This window comes from Python bivittatus, unplaced genomic scaffold (assembly GCF_059951505.1).
Source record: "Python bivittatus isolate LINGU-HERP-01145 unplaced genomic scaffold, Pbiv_v1 ctg000190_np1212, whole genome shotgun sequence".
NCBI lineage: Eukaryota > Metazoa > Chordata > Lepidosauria > Squamata > Pythonidae > Python > Python bivittatus.
This window is the reverse complement of record NW_028277042.1, coordinates 7,666,322-7,688,799: the sequence shown is the minus strand read 5'-3', so window position 1 is coordinate 7,688,799 and position 22,478 is coordinate 7,666,322.

The following is a 22,478-nucleotide window of genomic DNA, read 5'->3' as shown; positions in this document are numbered from 1 at the left end:
TGTTCTTCACAGCATAGCAAAATTAATGTGAAAGTCAGAGTCAAATGAATCGCAGTGGTGTCCTTCACTATCTGCTGAGAAATGCATTTTCAAATAAAAAAAAAAAACTGGCACCCAGTGTAGACCGTACCATTCCTTGTATTGCAACAATTAATAGGCATGAATAATTCCCTCTGGGGGATTCAGGTTACTTCAATACCATCTTTAGGGGTTAGAATCTTGAAGCCATTGAATGAGGTAAATATAGATGATAGTTTATGAACCGCTTAATTCTTTGCCTTCAGACTCAATTACATCATACGCCTTCTTGTTATCACCTTTCAAAGCCGTAATTCCTCAAAGGTCCTTGTACATTGTCAACTATCAACAAGGGGAACATAATCATGACAAAGTTGACTGAGAAGAAAATATTATTATACAGTAAATAGTCTAGCGTACTGCCCCCACTCAGGATAATATATGTGGCCTGAAAATTTGGAGGATTTTGGAATAAATTTTTAATAGTTTCCTATTTCTCTGGACCATTTTTCTTTTTATATTGTTCTATACACATAATTGTCAATTGAGAATCATACTCCAAATGCATATGGTATCCAATTGTTTAAAATGCCACAAGGCTGATTGTTTTAATGCACAACATTAAATAGAAAAGAAAAAAAGGACACACACAGGGAACTACTTTATATCAAACCAGACCTTTGACCGTAGAACTCTATACAGTCTACCCTAGTAGACCAATATATGGCCTTGTTGCATCCCTTTTGTTGCTCTCAGAAAACCTCGTAACAGTGAGTGAAGCCAAATATTTTGGGCTTTCCCTCCATTTTTCTTAGAGGTTGTTTGATAGGGAGAATATAGGTGCCTTAAATCCTAACAGAGGGTGAAGATACTCATTTCATCCCCCCGTTAAGTCCTGGCAGAGTCCAGTGTTGAAATAGAGCTCCTGACAAGCTATGTAAATCTCTTGCAATCCTCAAGGCAACAGAAGTTGGAAAATGACTAGTAGCAACTCTCTGAGATCTCAGGCAGGAATCCTTTTCTGATCTGGAAATTGAATCTGAGATCCTCTATATGCAAAAGAAATAGTCTACCATGGCCCTTTCCCAAAGGAGGTCAAATAAATGAAAGAGTTGAATGTTGAATATTTTCCTAATTAAATCAGAAATGAGGAAAAGAACACAGGGCAAAGTGACAATAAAGCAAAATAGGCAATCCACATTCCATGGATCACATCCACTCTCTCTTTATGACCGCTGGAGACACTAAACGCACGCCATTGAAATGGTATGGGAGGGAGGGAGGGAGGGAGGGAGGGAGGGAGGGAAATAAGGAAGGAATATTTACTTCCTTATATCATAACCAGACCCCCAGATAATATAAGAAGCTGAGATACATAGATCAGTTGAAATCCAGTGAAAAAAAGATGGCCCATCCTGCAATAAAAGATTGAAACATGGAAATCTATTCACCTCTCTTAAAAGGGGATCTAAATAATGCTTTGGTACTGGAAAAGTGTCCTTTTTCAGAACTTGAAATGAAAATCATTCATTTGTTTTAAGCATCCCCAAATTCAAGTCATTGTGGCAGCAGGGAAGATGCTACAGGGTAAATTGATTAATTATAACAAGTTATCTAAACCTAAGAATATACAGGTATCTGCAGCATAAACCTTGGCAAGTGTGTCTTGGCTATGTTGTTCATTTATTTCAGTTGTCAGACTCCCAAACCGGTAAGGACTTGGAAAGTAAATAAGTTATCTTCTCAAGATTCCCCCCCCCCCAATTAGGAAAGCTAATTAATAGAATGCAACAGATTTCTCTCTTGAAAACTGTCAAACTGAACAAGGCTGTCAAGTTATTTTTCTGATTGTGATCACATCATTTGCTAGCAACTATCTACTGCAGCTGAAAACAAACTCTTTATTGTACAGTAACCATCAACTAGAGAGTCTGTATGCAAGTCTACACCTTTTGGAAAGCCCTGAAGACATGGTTGCAGTATCTGCTGGATCCTTTGAATTAGTTCTGTTTAAATATTTGTATTGTATCTGTATTGATTTTTTTTTAATCTCAGCTTCTAATTATCAATTTACTTTATATTTTTGGTTGGGATTTTTTTTTTTATTGTTAGCCACCCAGAATCACTTTCTTAGATGGGCAGCCATATAAGTTGAATGGGGAAGGAAGGAAGGAAGGAAGGAAGGAAGGAAGGAAGGAAGGAAGGAAGGAAGGAAGGAAGGAAGGAAGGAAGGAAGGACAGACAGACAAGCTTCTCAAGTAAATACTAGTATGCACAGAGTCATAATCTTTGCAGTGTTCCACCTTAAAAAAGCTGAATGTGTGACATGAAACAACTCAAGTTCATCTAGGTAAGGTCGTCTTTGCTCTGGGATCTGTCTCAGTTTTGCAAAAAAAAAAAAAGAATCACATGGACATTTTTTCTCACAAAGATCACCCAGGAATAGTCCAAGGCATTCTGCTGCTTGTGGTGAAGGACAAGATGTCAGCTTGTCATTGAATGAAAGATGATTGTTTTAGGAAAATGCCATACTTGCAGACTACTTCTGTGGGCTATGGCAGGCTGTGCTGGATACACGGCTCACTCATTCCATTAAGTGGAGTTCTAGAGGGCTGAGAAAGAACAGCTAGGATCCTTCCGATGCTCATACTCAACCCTGAGCAAAGATACCTGGGTACCATGTATATGATCAATTCAAGTGTACTTCAGCCTATTTCAGATGTTTACATTTGTTTGCATTGCACTGGGATAGTGAATTTGTTTGAATTGTACTGCAAGATGGATAGAGGGATGGAAAGATAGATATTTCCTCAAGGAGAAAAACATGTAACAGGGGGCCATGACATGTGCCAAGGGGGCCACAGAAAAGCAAAGTGTCTTATACTACAAATATCATCTTGTTGATACCAGAAAATTCACCAGTTACTATCCCATGTCCGTATCTGGTTATAGGACCTGGACAGGGGGGCCATAGGAGAAAAACGAGGTTGGAAGGGGGCCATGAATGAAAAAAGGTTGAGAGACACTCCTTTAGACAGCTGGGCAAACCACCCAGAAAAATGTTGAATCGTTGGGTAGATTAACAATAATAAATACCCATGAATTGGGGTTTGTGGGGTACTTAGTGCCACAGCTACACATATGTGCCGATACAGGCACACAGACAGACTCTATGCACACTGATGATTCATGCACTAACATCCAAAAGGGACTATTGTCTTTTTGACCTGAAAGTTCTGAAACGCAGGGGCCAAAAACTACAGAAAGGGAGGGGGGGGGAGATATGTATATATATGTATATGTATATATATGTGTGTGTGTGTGTGTGTGTGTGTGTGTGTGTATACACTGCCTCTCCCTAAATAATCTGTTTTGAGAAAGGAAGGCAATGCCCTATGCATCACTGGGAGTTCTTATATGACCTTTTACTTACAGCTGGGGCAGGCCAGGATTCTATAAAGGCAGAAATGATGGTAGTCTGACTGCTATCAAAGATGATTAAAAAGAGATTCCTTGCTACCTAGAAATTGGAAAATTTGCTCTGGGTTATCTTTGAAGTTCTAGAAGCTGAAATGATGCCTACATTAGAGCAGTGCTCTTCAGGGACTCCCTGCACCGGCTTCAAAGTCTTCTAATTGTACACATTTCACTGAAAGAAGTAAGCTATCATGGGGGCAGCCTGATTTTGAGAATTAGGTAGGTAGGGAGAGCAACTCAGCTTAGAGAGAGTCAAATATGCTCCTTAAATTATTTCCCTATTTGATTTTGGATCAAGCCCTCTGTGACATAGTTTCTTTGCTACATTCTACCAAAGGACTAATACCTTTCATTTGCCAGACTTTTGGGGAGACAGAATAAGTGAAAAATATAGAGGGTTGCTTGTCACGGGCTATTTTCTGATAGATAGATAGATAGATAGATAGATAGATAGATAGATAGATAGATAGATAGATAGATAGATAGATAGATAGATAGAATTTGGCGATTAAGTCAGATAACGTAATTCTCTCATCTGACTAACAGAAGTTGGTTATGATTTTTGATATATACATGTTTCATGTATAAATATATATAATTTGGCAAAGATTAAAACTGAGACATTCCGAATGCTGAAGGGAGCTGTTCCATCAGGGAGCTACAGCCTTCATTTGATACCTCTTGTCTTCTTTCTTTTCTTTTTTTTATCCCAATTGCCAGAATCCTTTTGTTACACTCCAAAGAAGTATGTGTAATGCATGAGGTTTACCACAGGTGAAAATGTGGTCCTTCTCAACATTTTCAATGCCTGAGAGTTTTAAGTGGTGATGGGCACCTTTCCCTTCTAAGTTTGTGATTAAATGTTTACACAACCTTATAAAGGAACATGACTTTGTTGAACAGGGTGGAGGAGAATGAGACAGAAGAGTAGGGAGATTGTTAGAAGAACAATAGAAGAAAGGTTGAAGGAACAGGAAGGGACAATAAGTGGCAGAGAACCTACAAAGTAAATATAGTCATCAATAGCTATGTTCACACATTGCTAAAGTCTAGCTTGTTTACCCCCATCATGCAAAATCAGCCAAAAATTCCCTCAGATTGTGGTACTTGAATTTCAGTTTGTTGCGGTGGGGCCAGGACAAGAAACCTGATTTCAGCATTGATTTAATTTACATTTTCATCTAATTAACGTTAAGTATAGCTGATATAATTACTCTTTAATCGTGCAATTAATTGTTTTCCTTATCTATTACTTTTAGAATTATGATTTGGTAGTAGCTTTTTGAACCCTTTAACGGTTCCACTCAAACCTTTTGGAAGACAGAAGAAGGTTGGAGGTCTCACTTTGTATACCTGTGCCAAAAATCATAGGTTTTTATTTATTTATGTGTTCAATTTAGGCACTGCCTGACTCCAGGGTGACTCTGGGCAGATGACAATACCAAGCAATATAAAAATAACAATCCACAAAACAGCAGACAGATGGGTTCTAAATATAATAATAGGATTCATACATCTTACTAAGCCAAAACTAAAGAAACATTGTGCTTTAATGGCAATATTATGTCTTTGGAACTCTAAGTTGAAGCAAGGTTGTTCTAAGTTATCATTTTTAAAAAATAATGTGGTAAATCCATTTATTTTGTAAAATAAACATTTAGGCTGTTAGTTTAAGACTGGCGAGACCCACATGGGGATAAAGCTCACTGGTGATTTGGAGAACTCATTAAGTTTCAACCTAAACTATCCTTCAGACTTGATGGCACATAATGAAAGGATCATGTAACTGTAAATCATCCTGATCTGAATCGAATCCAAACAACTTGTTCCAGAACAATTCAATTGGGATTATATGATTTCACAACTCAGTTTAGGTGAGACATTCAGATCCAGAGATTTGATCAGTTCACCTTCAAATCAACTTGCAGAATCAAATCTTTACCTAGCCCTAGAATATGTTATAAATGTTGCCTTGAGCTTTTAGAGGAAATGCAGGCTTTCAATACAATCTATCAAATGGCGTGGGAGGGTAGAGGGTTACATCAATATGTAAAAGGTGGTGGTTGTTTTTTTTCCAGGTCAGAGAAAAAAATCCTTTCCTACATTCCCAACCACAAGTAATTTTTGATTGTTCAGTAATCTCTTAGGTTAACAGCCAGCCTTTGTAAATGAGAGTTTATTCCTTAGATGGGTGAAGATTTATTTGGTCTTCTCCAGCTTTGTCTTCACAAATGTTGAACCAGTTTCAAGTAAAAAGAGGGAAAGGGTGGGGGAAAAACCACAGAGGGATGAGTGAAAGAAGCATAGATAAACTTTAAAGACATCAGTGCAACAGCAGAAGACACTGGGAAAAAAAAAAGAACAAGCAGCATGCATCTAATGCTCTCTCTGTCAACTAGATAAAGGAATTGTTCAGATATTTTTATTCAGCTACAAGCATTACCTGGGAAAATAGCCTGAAAGTAAGGGCAAACTGAAGCAATTTCATTACAGCAATACAATCTTCCATGTTCAAAGCATTGGGGGATTTGTACAGCCAGCATCCAAAATGCTCAGCAGTATAAATATTTCATACGCTTCTTTTTCCATAGTAAGTGATACATCCTGCAACTCAACCCAACCCAAAGTTGTAAAAAGGAAAGTCAAATTCTGTTGGGGTGAAGACTGATAGCATTTTGGGATTAGGTCAGATAATGAACTCAGACATTTGACTAACAGAAGTTTCTTATGATTTTTAATAGAAGCCTTTCACCACCATATTTTGGAAATGTGTTGGATTAAGAACTTTGAACCACAAAGCCTGTGCTGTGCTGAAAAATTATGACCATGCCTCAAAGGCAACTCTTTGAAATAGCCTCCCTCACCCCAACCCAGAAATACAGATGGCCTGTCTTTTGGCCCTTCATTCTTCTTTGACATCTCGTTATATTATGGGTTTTATTTTTTGCTTTACTTTTACACTGTAAGTTTTATCTTCTTGTTAACTCACCCAAACTCCACTAGGGTTGAGCAGGCATATAAATATTGTACATAAATAAAACAAAGGGGAAAAAAAACAGTAGCAATTTTTGCAGCACACAAGTTCTGAGTTGGCTTCAACCTTAACACACAACATCATCTGACTCTTATCATATAATGAAATGCAAAACTGAATATGTAGTTTGAGTTCTTCAGTTATTACTACAGCACACCCACATATGCACACACTTTGTCAAAGCTTTACCTGATGATCTCACTTCAAAAGTTAATTAATTGGTATAGTAAAATACCAATTTTAAGGGTTATCAGACTGATGGAGCAGTGATTTTAGACATATAGGTAATTGGTTCAAGGCAGCATAACATTAATGTAATACAAGTTAAATATTGGATTGTTTTAGGAACAGAGCAATCCTACTTACATTGAAGGTGGATTCAGAGAAAGATCCATTAACAGATTGTAACTCATTCATTCATTCATTCATTCATTCATTCATTCATTTTTGGTGCCTTCAGATCAGTTTTTGACTCCTGGTGACTGCATGGACAAGTCCCTGAAGTTTTCTTGGCAAGATTTCAGAAGTAGTTTGACATTGCCTCCTTCCTGAGAGAGAGTGACTGGCCCAAGGTCACCCAGCTGGCTTCATGCCTAAGGCAGGAATAGAACTCACAGTCACCTGATTTCTAGCCTGGTGCCTTAACTATTACACCAAACTGGCTCTATTAACCCCAATACACAAATAAATATTACAGGAATTTTTAAGTGATGGTGTAATTCTATCTTGTGAATGATAGACTGACTGACTGACTGACTGACTGACTGACTGACTGACTGACCGACCGACCGACCGACCGACCGACCAACCAACCAACCAACCAACCAACCAACCAACCAACCAACCTTGAGTTTATTTGGAGGTTCTAGCAGGAGACCATAGCTATCATATACCCTTGACCAAAGTTTGGTATACTCCAGGTCAGCCAAATCAACCCTGGTGATCAATGGGGTGATAGATGTCACAGCCATACAGCATGTGATCTGGCTGGCTAGGCAGATATTCCCTTCCTCCCTTACCACTCTATATGCATTCCTTCTGCATCTGTGTGCTTGGTGAAAGAGGAAGACCATCCCAGATAAAAAGAGTGTACCAATTTCAGTCAAGGTTATACGATAGCTTGGCTTCCCTGCTAGAACCTCCAAACAAGCTCATGATAGATAGATCAATGTATAAATTGTAAACTTCAATGTAATGAATTCTTTCTCAGGCAAACATAACAATATCCAACAATTAAACTCTGTTTAATTTAAAGCTATTTTTCTTATCCTCAATTTTTTCTTATTTTGTTGTCTCATTTTCCCCCCCCTAAATCTTTGGATATCTTTTCCTTTCACACTCTGTATCTTGCTAACTTTTCCTGAAACAGTTAACATAGAGGCTGATTGTACAGTGAGTCTTTAAATCAAATATTGTCTGAAGCCCTTGTGAAGATTCCCCCACCTCCTGGTCCCTCTGGATTCACAGAGTATTGATTTCCGTATACCATATGGGTAATCCATGCTGTATTTCATGGTCCTTAAAGTACAAACTCCGTTTTTGGTTTTTGTGGATTGTGTGTGTGTGTGTGTGTGTGATCTTAGCTCTCAAAAATGTGGGAGTTCAAAAGGAACTGGCTCATCTCTCTTTCTTTCTACAGGCAAAGCAAGTTCTGGTCACCCCATTTGAAAAGGATATCATAATGCTGGAAAAAGTGCAGAAAAGAGCAACCAGGATAATTAGGCGGTTCAAACACCTTTTCTAGGAGAAAAAAGATAAACCGTTTCAATTTTTTAGCTTACAAAAAAGAATGCGGGGGGGGTGGGTGGGATTGAGGAGTACAGACGCATGCATGACATGGAAAAAGTGGATAGGCAGGATAATTTTCCTCTCTTACAAAACACTAAGACCAGGAGTTGTCCAATGAAGCTGATAGAAAGAGATTGTAAATAGACAAAAAAGGCTTTCTTCACACAGCACATAATTAACCTGCAGAATTCATTACTGTAAGATGTGATGATGGCCACTGCTTGGATGGCTTTAAAAGGGTAGGATACATTCATGACCTAATATGGGCTCTGGCTTTAATCCATGGAGGACTCCTTTTCCCTTTCCCTCACATCAGCCACTACAGTTGGCAGGCCCAGCCCAAGAACAATGGTGAAACAGTCCAGTTGAGTAAAGTTTCTTTATTTGCCTTATAGACAGAATCTTGCCAAACTCAATCTATACTACAGCAACTAGTGGATATACCCTGGGAGATTCTAGGGAGTGGCTACCCTGAACCTCTTTCTCTTCTCATGCTCCCCCTGCAGACTGCATTGTCTCTTGCCTCCTCCCCCCTCCTGGAATGTGCCCCCTCCTTCCTGACAGCCTTGATCTCCCACATCACTCTCCTCCTCATAGATACATTCCTTCACAACAGTTGACAAATGATGGATCACAGAACAATGAGAGGGCTTTGGATTCACGGACTCCCAACCAGGCCTTGTTTTTTGTTGCACTGATGTGGAACAAACTGAATGCCATATAAATTAAATCAACTTTTGTTTTTCTCTCAGTCCCAACCATATCTTTGCCCTTGGACTACAAACTTTATCAAGTGACTCCAAACCCCAAACATGGCCCTTGATTCAAATAACATTGCACATGCCTAATTTAAAATACAATGAGGAGAGTAGGATGTTTGCCAACCTAACAAAGAAACTAATCTGAATTCCCTTTCAGTGAGCTAATATCCAGAGGTTCGAGGAAACATCTGTCACATATGTTCCTAACAGCCAATGCATATGCTTCTATATGTGATGCAAAGTCTTGCCCTCTTCCCCAGTAGAGCACTGCGCTGTGCTTTAGTTCTGCGTCAAAGGATGAAGATGGAGGAAAGCCAAACGCATACGGTTTGGGATGCAATTTCCTCATCAGTGAGAATGACCTGCCAGAAAGGAAAAGAAAAGCAAGCGATGGGCAAAATGATGTTTCCATTGCTGCACTGTCTAAAAGGGATGCATAATAACTGCTTGGTCTTGGCTTATGATCTCTTGCCAGTATTGATTTTTTTTTTTTTGCAGGGTGGGGTTGAATGGAGAGACTAACAGCTGTGCTGTATGTGGAAACTGCCAAACTGTTGTGTATCTTGTCAGGTTGCCATATGGCTTAAGGCCAAGTTATCACTGACACATAGAATAGTACACTGACAGAAGAATCCCAAATCATAGATCCTAAGGAAAGAGATGAATGGCCATGTTCATCAAAGCAATCTGGAATCAGGCTGTGAAGTCACTACAAAAGTAGTATTTGAAATATATAATACTGGTAGCTATTTATACATAAAGGCAAAGAGTTAAATGTCAGAGAAGGAGAAGGAGAAGGAGAAGGAGAAGGAGAAGGAGAAGGAGAAGGAGAAGGAGAAGGAGAAGGAGAAGGAGAAGGAGAAGGAATCATCTGAATGTAGAATACTGACCATAGACTCAATAAGGAAGTGGATAAAATAAAAGCCATGAGAAAGAATGAGAAAGATAGGAGACAAAATTTCAGGAAACTGTGTGCTGTAAGCAATGGAATGTATTATTAAATTTAGCAGAGTTTTAATAGACAATAAAAATAAGACAACCCTATGCATGTTTATCTAGAAGCAATTTCCATTGTGTTTAGTGAAGTCTGACTCCCAAAAAGATTTCACAGAATTGCTATTGAAATCCCCATGTTGGGCTGACTATATAGTTACCCCTGAATATTTCCTTTAGAGGGTATCTTCTTTGGAGGGGAGGAAACATTTTATTGGGGAAAAAAAACTGCCTTTGCATGAGAATGGAAGCACTTTTTTCTTAATCATTTTACACCTCTATTAAATATGAGCCCATGAGGAACTGTGTGGCAAATGTAATATTCCTACCCCACACAACATAAGAGAGGGTGTGTCTCAAAGATAAGGATCTGTAATTTGATGTCAAGGTATAGCAGTTGCCTAATATAGAAAATGTCCTGTATGTACTAAAAGAGTAAATAATTCTTCAAGTTGAGATGAACCCTTGTTGACTTCATGGTCACATCCATGTCATTTTCTCAGCAGCAGTGTGGAAATGGTTTGCATTACCTTTTTCTTTTAATCTTCCCTACTGTGATGGAATGGAATTATGAAGGCCAGGCTCAGGGATATACACATTTTCTTAGCTCACCAGAGGAGCGTGGGAGATACAAGAGGATGAGACTGGCACCTCCCTGAGGAATTCACACTGTTGTGGCTGGATGGCTTGGGAGCTGGAGTTTCAGTCTGGGAAGATTCTTGCTAGAGGTTGTAGCTAATAAACAAAGCTGAACTGAATTTGCAATGTCTCTTGGAGTTCCTTGGGCTAGGCCTGACACCTACCTACTCTGGAGCTCTAGTGTTCCTGGAGGTTTCCAGTCCAACTAAGCCTCCTTAGTGTCTGAGCCCAGACAAGTCAGCCAGCTGCTACCTGTTGAGATACTTTGTATGTACCTGCTAAAGAAATGATACAGTTGAACATTGTAGTTCTTGCTTTGTGTAAATCTGGTGGAGTAGCCTATGTTTAGACACTCAACTAACTTCTATAGATTTGGATAATGAGGAACTTCATTCCCAACCCCTAAAATTCCCTTTCCTTCCTCTTCTTCTACAGCCACCAAGCAATCTCTCAGCCTTTGGATTACTTCTTTACTTCATTTTCTTTAAAGACCTGTTCTACTTTTGGAATCCTTGAGTTCCTCCAAATCTTCTGAATCTCCCCTGCCCCTGGCGTTGGAGGCAATGACCCATCCTGAACATCAGAAATAGAAGAAATAGTTATTCTTCTCCACCTGCCTTCCCAAGAAACCAAGTTGCTTAGGGAGACAAGTACACTTGAATTTGGCTTGAAATCTTTTGGTAACAGAAAAGGAACCTGGAGATTTGCCCTTTCTGAAAATTGCTGTGGCTCCAGAAGCTTAATCTGCCTCGCTGAAAAAATGCTGGGTTTTTTTTTCCCATGTACATACACAGGTGTGATGAACATTTTGAGCTGAAATCTTGAACCCTACTGACAACTGGATGAAATTAAATGAAGTTAACATAGCCAAACAGATGGCAATTGACAGCTGAGCTGGACAACTGAGCCAAAGCAAATTATAAATATATTCTAGAAGCTGGGATTGATTCATATTGGATCCACACTGAGACATCTCTGACCATAAGGCACTTTCACATTAGCGAGAAATGCTGCGGCTGCTTTTTGTGTCTGATGATGCAATTATCTCTCCCCTTGGAGAATCACCAAAGTCTGAACATCTTTTGGAAATGTCACAATCTCTTCCTGTTCAAGTTGGCTTCAGGGATTTGATTAAAACTGACAGAGGCCAATGTTTGGGTATTCAGCTCTTAAAATGGTAGACAGTGAGAAGAAGTATTCATTTGCATTCCATTTTAAGGAGAATTGGTCTAATTTTCCATTATCAAACCAAAATGCTAGCTGAAATTTGGTTAGCTTTCAAAACACGATCTTCTCTAAATTTTGCAGTATGATTTTCCCATTTAAAAATGTATCTATGAAATATATAGAAAATATATATGTTAGGGGGAAATATGCATGAAGATCATGTATATTAATCTAATACGTATACAAGAAATTTGTACACAATGAATTGTACATAAAGATGCACAAAAATGGGTGCAAATTTTCATGCAAACTTTTTTTAGAAATATAATTTCTATTTAGGTGAAAGAATTACATAATGTAAAACTGGAAAAAAAGTGGGAAGTTGGGAAGTCAAGAAAAGCTGAAATGAAGAGATACCTTTATTCCCAACATTGTGCATTAATGGGAGCAGTACAAATTTTGAGAGAGATAGTATTTAAGTTTAGGTATGAAAGGCAGATGTTATAAGTAAAATAAATTCTACTCATTAAAAACCCAAAGCTGCTTGACCCAGTGAAATCCCCCCCCCCCAGTTTTCTTCTTCTATTCTTCTTTTTCAACCCAACCCTTCTTGTAGATTTCATTCTTTCAGCTTCGCCACCTCAACTACCCAAAGGAGTCTTGCTATATCAAATGTCTCCATTCCTATGCGCTTGCTGCCTGTAATATCTCAAACTGCCTATGTGCGTAATCATTTTCCAAATCTGCCCAAAATCCATTTTGAAAGCTCAAGTTTCCAGGAAGTGTTGGAATCAATGACTATCATTTTGTAATTAATTTTTGTAATGAGTTTTTTTTAGATGAGCCCTTAAGGCACAGCTCAGCTCCTTTCCCAGGTATGTGGTGGGCCCCATCTGGAGTATTTGATTTGTGAGATGTTGGTTGTTTTCTCCTTTCTTTTGGTATTTTGCATTCTACTCTATTGTACAGATCAGTTTTATTTATTTTTATTTTATAATTTGCATACTGAATGCCTCCCAGAGTTGAAATGGATTTGGGCAGTTTATAAATGTAATAAAATAAATAATTAAGCCAGACTGCACTGAACTGAAATAACTGAATAATAAAGGAAACTGGATAGAGGAGGGAGGGAGGGAGGGAGGGAGGGAGGGAGGGAGGGAGGAAGGAAGGAAGGAAGGAAGGAAGGAAGGAAGGAAGGAAGGAAGGAAGGAAGGAAGGAAGGAAGGAAGGTTGCTGCTTGATATTTACAATGGTAATAGAGTTGGTCTGGAGTTAGATGACACAAGAAAGAGAAAAAGAAAAAGAAAGAAAGAAAGAAAAAGAAAGAAAGAAAGAAAGAAAGAAAGAAAGAAAGAAAGAAAGAAAGAAAGAAAGAACGAAAGAAAGAAAGAAAGAAAGAAAGAAAGAAAGAAAGAAAGAAAGAAAGAAAGAAAGAAAGAAAGAAAGAAAGAAAGAAAGAAAGAAAAGAGGAGAATTTCAGCACATATAAAAGGAAATTAGGAATAATGCTGTTTCTGAAGTTTTTTCCATTTATTTCTTGAGAAGGAAAAATGTGAGCTACCACTGAGCGTGACTGTCAAGATAGGAATTTTGGCATTTGTGCATGGAGACCTCCATTTTAATCTGTTCTCATCCCAAACATGGTAATAAGATACCTTGATAAGGTGGCAAAGGTTAGCTGTGATGCTCTGCTTCTCATTGGAGAAAAAAAAATGTATATGGGTGTTTGACTGACCCAACATGTACCACCAGCGGAGATGGCAGTGCGAAAAGCATTGCTGAACAGGTGGTGAGTGCTAAGCAGAAGGACCTCTGACTTGTGTGAATTAAATCTGTGGAAGTTAGAGGACACCTATAATTGAACTTCCCACAGTCATTTACCTGCTCAGAAAATACTCTCCTTAAGGCCAGCTGCTTCCAGAGACACCTAACGTGTCTGCAATTTCTCACTGTAATTAATGCTCTGATTAAAATGTGAACTGAAAGACAGTCAAGATAGGTAGTTTTCAGTGCAGAACTGAAACAAAGCCAATGTGGATTTGTGACAGACAGCTGCTTGAATTTGCAAGGTGCAAATGTGTTTAAATTAAAAAAAAAAAAAAAATTCATTAAATTCTTCTGAGCTACAAGTTACACTTTCCACAAAACAAATAGTAAAGCACTGTCTCTTACTGATTTCCTTCTGTCAGCAAAATGCAGTGGATGACTTTGAAATAATACTAATAGGAAAATATGAGCTTTTTTCACGTATAGGGCAGACTTTTGGACTGGATAAAATATTGTCTTAAATTTGGATGAAGCTTGGTGGTGAAGCAAGCTGAGGTCACAAAAATACAAACCAAATGAAATTCTGGCACAAATTACCATACAGAGATATTACTTAATATAGATACTAATTAATTTTAATATTAGTATCAATTTATGTTTAACTTTTTAAATTTATTTTTTTAATTGCCTTAAGTACATATCTGAAGAATAAAGATGGGTATTCAGTGAAGGCCCCTTCATGGATCACTGCCTTGTCGTGGCGAAGGGGCTTGCGTAACTCAGTGAAGCCATGAGCTATACCGTGCAGGGCCACCCAAGACGGACAGGTCATGACAGAGAGTTCTGACAAAATGTGGTCCACTGGAGAAGGAAATGGCAACCCACTCCAGTATCCTTGCCAAGAAAACCCCATGGACAATGTTAAAAGGCTAAAAGATATGACGCCGGAAGATGAGCCCCTCAGGTCGGAAGGTGTCCAATATGCTACTGGGGAAGAGTGGAGGGCATTTCCAAGTAGCTCCAGAAAGAGTGAAGCGGCTGGGCCAAAGCCGAAAGGACGTTCAGCTGTGGATGTATCTGGAAGCGAAAAGAAGGTCCGATGCTGTAAAGAACAATATTGTATAGGTACCTGGAATGTAAGATCTATGAACCAAGGCAAGCTGGATGTGGTCAAACATGAGATGACAAGATTGAACGTCGACATCTTGGGAATCAGCGAACTGAAATGGACGGGAATGGGTGAATTTAATTCGGGTGACCATTATATCTACTACTGTGGGCAAGAAACCCTTAGAAGAAATGGAGTTGCACTCATAGTGAATAAGAGAGTGGGAAAGGCAGTAATGGGGTACAACCTCAAAAACGACAGAATGATCTCAGTGTGTATCCAAGGCAAACCATTCAATATCACAGTCATCCAAGTCTATGCCCCAACCACTGATGCTGAAGAAGCTGAAGTTGACCGCTTCTATGAAGACCTACAACACCTTCTAGAACTAGCACCAAAAAAAGATGTCCTTTCATCACAGGGGATTGGAATGCTAAAGTAGGAAGTCAAGGAGTAATCGGAATAACAGGGAAGTTTGGCCTTGGAGTACAAAATGAAGCAGGACAAAGGCTAATAGAGTTCTGTCAAGAGAACAAGCTAGTCATAGCAAACACTCTTTTCCAACAACACAAGAGATGACTCTACACATGGACATCACCAGATGGTTAATACCGAAACCAGATTGATTATATACTTTGCAGCCAAAGATGGAGAAGCTCTATACAGACAGCAAAAACAAGACCAGGAGCTGACTGTGGCTCAGATCATGAGCTTCTTACTGCAAAATTTAGGCTTAAATTGAAGAATGTAGGGAAAACCACTAGACCACTCAGGTATGACTTAGATCATATTCCTTGTGAGTACACAGTGAAGGTGATGAACAGATTTAGAGGATTAGATTGGTAGACAGAGTGCCTGAAGAACTATGGACAGAGGTCCGTAACATTGTACAGGAGGCAGCAACTAAAACCATCCCAAAGAAAAAGAAATGCAAGAAAGCAAAATGGCTGTCTGATGAGGCTTTACAAGTAGCTGTGGAAAGAAGGAATGCGAAAAGAAAGGGTGAAAGGGAAAGATATAAGCAACTGAATGCAGATTTCCAGAGAATAGCAAGGAGAGATAAGAAGGCCTTCTTAAATGAACAATGCAAAGAAATTGAGGAAAACAATAGAATGGGGAAGACTAGAGATCTCTACAAGAAAATTGGAGATATGAAAGGAACGTTTAGTGCAAAGATGGGCATGATAAAGGACAAAAAAGGCAGGGACCTAACAGAAGCAGAAGAGATTAAGAAGAGGTGGCAAGAATACACAGAAGAACTATATAAGAAAGATCTTAATGTCCCTGATGTCCACGCTGGTGTGATCACTGACCTTGAGCCAGACATCCTAGAGAGTGAAGTCAAGTGGGCCTTAGGAAGCATTGCTAACAAAGCTAGTGGAGATGACAGTATTCCAGCTGAGTTATTTAAAATATTAAAAGACGATGGTGTTAAAGTGCTGAACTCAATATGCCAGCAAGTTTGGAAAACGCAGCAGTGGCCACGGGATTGGAAAAGGTCAGTTTCTGTTCCAATTCCAAAGAAGGGCAATGCCAAAGAATGCTCAAACTATCGCACAATTGCACTCATTTCACATGCTAGCAAGGTTATGCTCAAAATCCTACAAGCTAGGCTTCAGCAATACATGAACCGAGAACTACCAGATGAACAAGCTGGGCAGAGGAACTAGAGATCAAATCGCCAACATTCGCTGGATCATGGAGAAAGCACGAGAGTTCCAGAAAAATATCTACTTCTGCTTCATTGACTATGCAAAAGCCTTTGATTGTGTGGATCACAACAAGCTGTGGCAAATTCTTAAAGAGATGGGAGTACCAGACCACCTTACCTGTCTCCTGAGAAATCTGTATGCGGGCCAAGAAGCAACAGTTAGAACCGGTCATGGAACAACCGATTGGTTCAAAATAGGGAAAGGTGTACGACAAGGCTGTATACTGTCACCCTGCTTATTTAACCTATATGCAGAGTACATCATGAGAAATGCCAGGCTGGAAGAATCACAAGCCGGAATAAAGATTGCAGGGAGAATCATCAACAACCTCAGATATGCAGACGATACCACCCTAATGGCAGAAAGTAAAGAAGAACTAAAGAGCCTCTTGATGAGGGTGAAAGAGGAGAGTGCAAAAGCTGGCTTGAAACTCAACATTAAAAAAACTAAGATCATGGCATCTGGACCCATCAATTCCTGGCAAATAGAAGGGGTAGAAATGGAAGCAGTAACAGACTTCATTTATTTGGGCTCCAAGATCACCGCAGACGGAGACTGCAGCCATGAAATTAAAAGACACTTGCTCCTTGGGAGGAAAGCCATGGCAAGCCTAGATAGCATATTAAAAAGCAGAGACGTCACCTTGCCGACAAAGATCCGCATAGTCAAAGCTATGGTTTTTCCAGTAGTAATGTATGGCTGTGAGAGCTGGACCATAAAGAAGGCTGAGCGCCAAAGAATTGATGCCTTTGAAATGTGCTGGAGAAGACTCTTGAGAGTCCCCTGGACTGCTAGGAGGTCAAACCAGTCAGTCTTAAAGGATATCAACCCTGATTGCTCATTGGAAGGATCGATAATGAAGCTCAAGCTCAGATACTTTGGTCACCTAATGCGAAGAGAGATCTCTTTGGAAAAGACCCTGATGCTGGGAAAGATGGAAGGCAAAAGGAGAAGAGGACGGCAGAGGATGAGATGGTTAGATAGCATCACTGAAGCAATGAGCATGAAACTGAGCAAACTCAGGGAGGCAGTGAAGGACAGGAAGGCCTGGCGCAATATGGTTCATGGGGTCACGAAGAGTCAGACACGACTTAATGACTAATCAACAACAAACAATTCAGTGAAGGGGTGATGCTTTTGTATTCTGAGTCAAAGTCATGGCTGGTGATGTAATGGTATGTGGGAATGACCTTGGGAGATGGGGCCCAGAGATGCTGCCTAGGGAATGGTGAGATAAGGGAGGGCATCCCCCACAGCTGGATAGTGGGCAGGGCAAGAGGCTCAGAAGGGACCCTCCCTAAGTTCTCGGGCTGTAAAGAGGAAGGCAGGAGAATTATATTTTCAAACTTGAAAGATTCTGTTAATTCTACAATAAAGTAGAATTAGCTTATCTGTTCATGTTTCCTGTCTGGTCTACTTATATCTTTTTTCTTGTTTTTAAATGTTTTTTTTTATCCATAACCACCCAGAGTCATTGAGAGTTGGGCAGCATATAAATTTAATACATCATCATCATCATCATCATCATCATCATCATCATCATCATCATCATCATCTCTCCAGTCATCTGCAGTCTCCTTGACTTTTCAGACTTCCATTTTTTCTCCCTCATCCAATGTCCTGCTCTCTCCTTCGGAGTTTTGGATGGCAAATATTTAAAAAGTAGCATTGGGTGAAAGGCTGTGCCCTTGTGATTCTGGAATGGTGGAAACCACAGAACATGTTCTTCTTCATTGTTCCTTGATACAGACATTGATAGATGTTGATAGCTCAAGGTCCTGCTACACTGATGTATTTTACACAGCATTGCACTTTATGTAACTTTCAATATTATCTAATTTATAACCTAGACATAGATTGCTTCTTTTGGATTTCACTCACAGGTCTCAGTCAGGCTGTTTTACATATGTATTTTAATTTTGTCTTAACTTTTTATTTACCAGTTTCTTAAGCTAGATTGTTTTATAGGTTCTTACAGATCATTTATGGACCCATTTCTTGTGCTGGTCTGAGACCACAATAAAATGACTGACTGACTTCTATTCTAGTCTACAGGAGAAAATTCCTCCCATGGAGCTTTTTCAGTCATAAATTTCCTATTCTTGAGAAATTGGAAATTGTCTCCTTCCCCTGAAAATAATGTAGAAGAAATCTCTGCTGAACATCTTGGCCCAAAAAGTTGGTGAATAAGTTTAAAAGGTCATTTGTACTCTGCTCTAGGCTGGGTACAGCTTACTAAGTACAGCTTACCAGTTTACTAAGTCTAACCCACAATTTGTTCTTCACTGTGTATCTCGAAAAAAAAAAGGGGGGAGGAGATTGAAACTTTTGATAGTATTCATTCACCTCTTCCTCTCTGCAGAGCTGCATTTCATTAAGCCTGAATTGTTAGAAATAATATAATCATAAGCAAAGAAAAGAAATAATAGTGTCAGGAATTTGGAATAAGACTGTTGCAGTGTGTTGGAAAGAATAATGCATATGAAATCTAAGTTTTCTCTTTCCCTCCTTCCAATTGCCTACAGGGTCCTAAAACTGTCCTGCAAAGCAAAAGATATTTGTAACCCCTCTGATTTCACCTACTTCCATTAAATTGAAAGGAAAGATATGAACAAAATATCCCTGTTTGTTTGTTTTTACTAGCATACTGCTGTCATCACTAAGGAATTCTTGGACAATATCTCTTTCTTCTAGAGAATTTTTGAGAAATCCTCCATCAAGAAATCTTCCGTGCCTAGTTCAAGTTGTATCAACATTTTAGCACTGAAGATATTACCTAGCCAGGTAATGAAACGTTTGCAAGAAAAGAATCAAGCTCAGAGAACCCCAAGGACTCCACAATCCACATTTCTCTAAATTTTGTATGAGTGCTGAATAATATTCTTGACTGGATAAAATTCTGGCACAAAATTGGAGAAGTCCTGATGAAGAAGCAATAGAGATAGCATAGAATTTCATCTGCTCTGCATATTTACTTGTGTGCTTCTGGTTTATATGCATGGGAAAATGCTTGTTTCTTGATTTCATACTTTTCCAAACCTTGCAAAGAAATTTTCTATTCAGAAATTACATATAAGAATGCATATATCAGAGAATACTTAAAAATGTATATAGTAAAGAAATATGGATAAACTACTGTATTATACATAAACTACTATATTATACATCAGGAGAAAGTTCATATGGAAATAACCATAACATTATTTGCACATTTAGGTGTCAGCCCCTTTTCAATCCATGCTTATAACTTCTATGTAACAAGGGAGGGAGGGAGGGAGAGAGAGAGAGAGAGAGAGAGAGAAATATATGGTTTAGAAGATTATTCACCACTGTCAAAAGCATATGATAATAAGTCAATACAACCTATGGATATAAAAGAACTTTGGGCTTTTAATGTGATTGATATTGAGTTTCTGTTTTGGAGTGCAAACTTTTTAATACTAAAACACTTTAGAGCTTTCTAATAGATTTAGTTTGATGCAATGGTCATGCAACATTTGAAGAGTTTGGCTGTAAGTTTGTATGAATGTTATCCACTAAGCTTCCAAACAGTTGTGCTAGAGTGTTTTATTCAAAGGTTTTTTCTTCTTCCTACTCAGGAACATTTTCTATAAATGTACCGGATAATGATCTTTCAAAAAGACAAAAGACATGGTAATTGTAACTCCCTCTCCTCTTTTGACTAAGGATCCTCAATTCATGATGTTACATTGGCAGTTTAATACTTAAGGGGAATTGTAAGAACTTTATAATCCAGGAAGCAAGTACCTTCTAAATTCCAGATTATGGTTCTTACCGATCTACTTTCAGTTCTCACAGCGTAAACTTCACTCATTAGATACACATTGTTTTGAATCTCACCTATTTATCAGTAGAACTTCAGTCATTAGATCATGATTGAAGATTTACCCAAGCAAGGGAGAGATGGTAAAAATCTTGCCCCTGTTAAAGAAAATGGAGATTTTTCAACTAATGAAATGCAGCTCTGTATGCTACATGACATTATTTTAGTTCACTGTGCCCTATCCTAAAACTGGAAACCAGGATCATACAACACCATTATTTTCCCTCTTACTTCACTGATTTCCTGTTTCAATCCTCACATTTAAACACTAATCTTGAGCATTGTCTGAAGGATTGACTCCATATTTACACATCAACACACATGTTGGTGCTTTTTTTTACAAGTCTAGTTTCCTTCAAATATATTGGACTTCAGTTCCCATAATCCCCAGCTAGCATAGCCATTTATTTTAATAAATATATAATATATTTAATAAATATATCCCCACTCCCCCCAAGGTGGAAGGAATCATAGCTTTGCTGCAAAAGGTCAACTGTGTTTGGGGTAATACAAGTGTGACTAATCTCCTTATTTAAGAAAACAAATGAAAAATAGTCATGGACAATTATTTTATAATTACATATTTAAATTTGAAATGTAAATTTCCAAAATAAAGAGTAATAATAAACAACTTTAGATCTGATTATTATTTCTTCCTCCCCTTACTTCCCTCTCTCTCATTTCGATATAGTATTTTGATTTTTTTGCAGATTAGTAGTTTCAGATTTTTGATAATAAGTGTATTTAACAGAAGGATGTTCTAGATTTAAAATATTGAGATATATATGCATTACACATGATGTGGCCTCCCACTGAAAACTTCATACTTGCATTCTGCTCTACCCATCTCATCAGTAATGTAATGTCAATAGTCTTTGGACTTTTGTGATGTTAAATTATTTGGAGTTCCTACATCTGTACTCCAGATCATTGGCTGCTGAAGAGGAATCAGAGAAATGAACAATACTATATGGTCACATGTAGGAACAATATGTTCCTACATATTATGGGGAAGAGAGCCAAATTAACATTAAGCAGTTACTTTTCAGTGGCAAAGTGTATCACATGCAACTTTCCAAACTTATATTTTGTTTGGAATATTGGGTACATCTCTACAGTTCTCCATGAAAATTGTTCCAACGGGGGGGGGGGAATCCAGAATACAGTCATCTCACTTTGTATTGATTCCAGATGTGAAATCATACTGTAGATGCAGTTGATTTTAAGCCAACATATCATAATGTATGAAAAAATGTTTGAGTGCATGCGGCTAATATGCACCTGCCATTCTTTCAACAATAGATTTTTGTGCATATTTTAGGAAACTATTAATTATACAGGCTAGCTTATTGACCAGGATTGTAAGAAGTTCTGGAATATTCAACCTTGGAGTTCTGTTGCATCGTGGAGAGAATGGGATTGCAATATTGCTCATGTATTCTTAAAAATTATACAGCTCATTACATTCCCTCAACAGAAACTGCCATTCTGGCACTGGGTGAGCTAGTGTTAAGTTGCTTGTTTGTTATTCATTTATTTTTATTTTTTTATATTAAAATGTATAACCCACCATTCTAGCATGTGGCGCTATTCAGGGAATTTACCAACAGTTAACTCCAGTGCAAAATTAAAGTCATTCAGAAGAAAAATGGAAAGTCAAACAACAGTTTTTTGGGGGGGAAAGTTGTGTAATAGAAGCAGGCATATAATATAGATACTGTAGGACATCAGATGCCAATAGAATGAAAACCAACCTAAATAAAATCTTAACTAATTGGCAAAAGATAACCAGAGAGCCTGCCAATTGCCCTCTGAAGCAGTAAGCAGAAGAGGTAGAATGACAGTCTACAGTACTTTTTGTCCCAGTAATCACACTCCATCATCGTTATGTTATTGAAAAGGTCCTGTCCATCATGCTATGGGGTATAAGCAGGCTGGTATGGAAGAAGGTGATCCTAAAATAACCTGGATCTAAAAATAGGCCTTTAAGATCATCTCCAAGACTTTTGATGGTGCCCAGAAACATGTTGGAAACACATGCACAACAGGCCACAAGATGACACTCTAGAGAGCTAGGCAAACACAATAGGACCTCCATCAATGATCTCAGTGTTTGGCCACATCTGGAATCATGAAAACACTTCATAATCCTGAATCCAAGGTCCAGGTC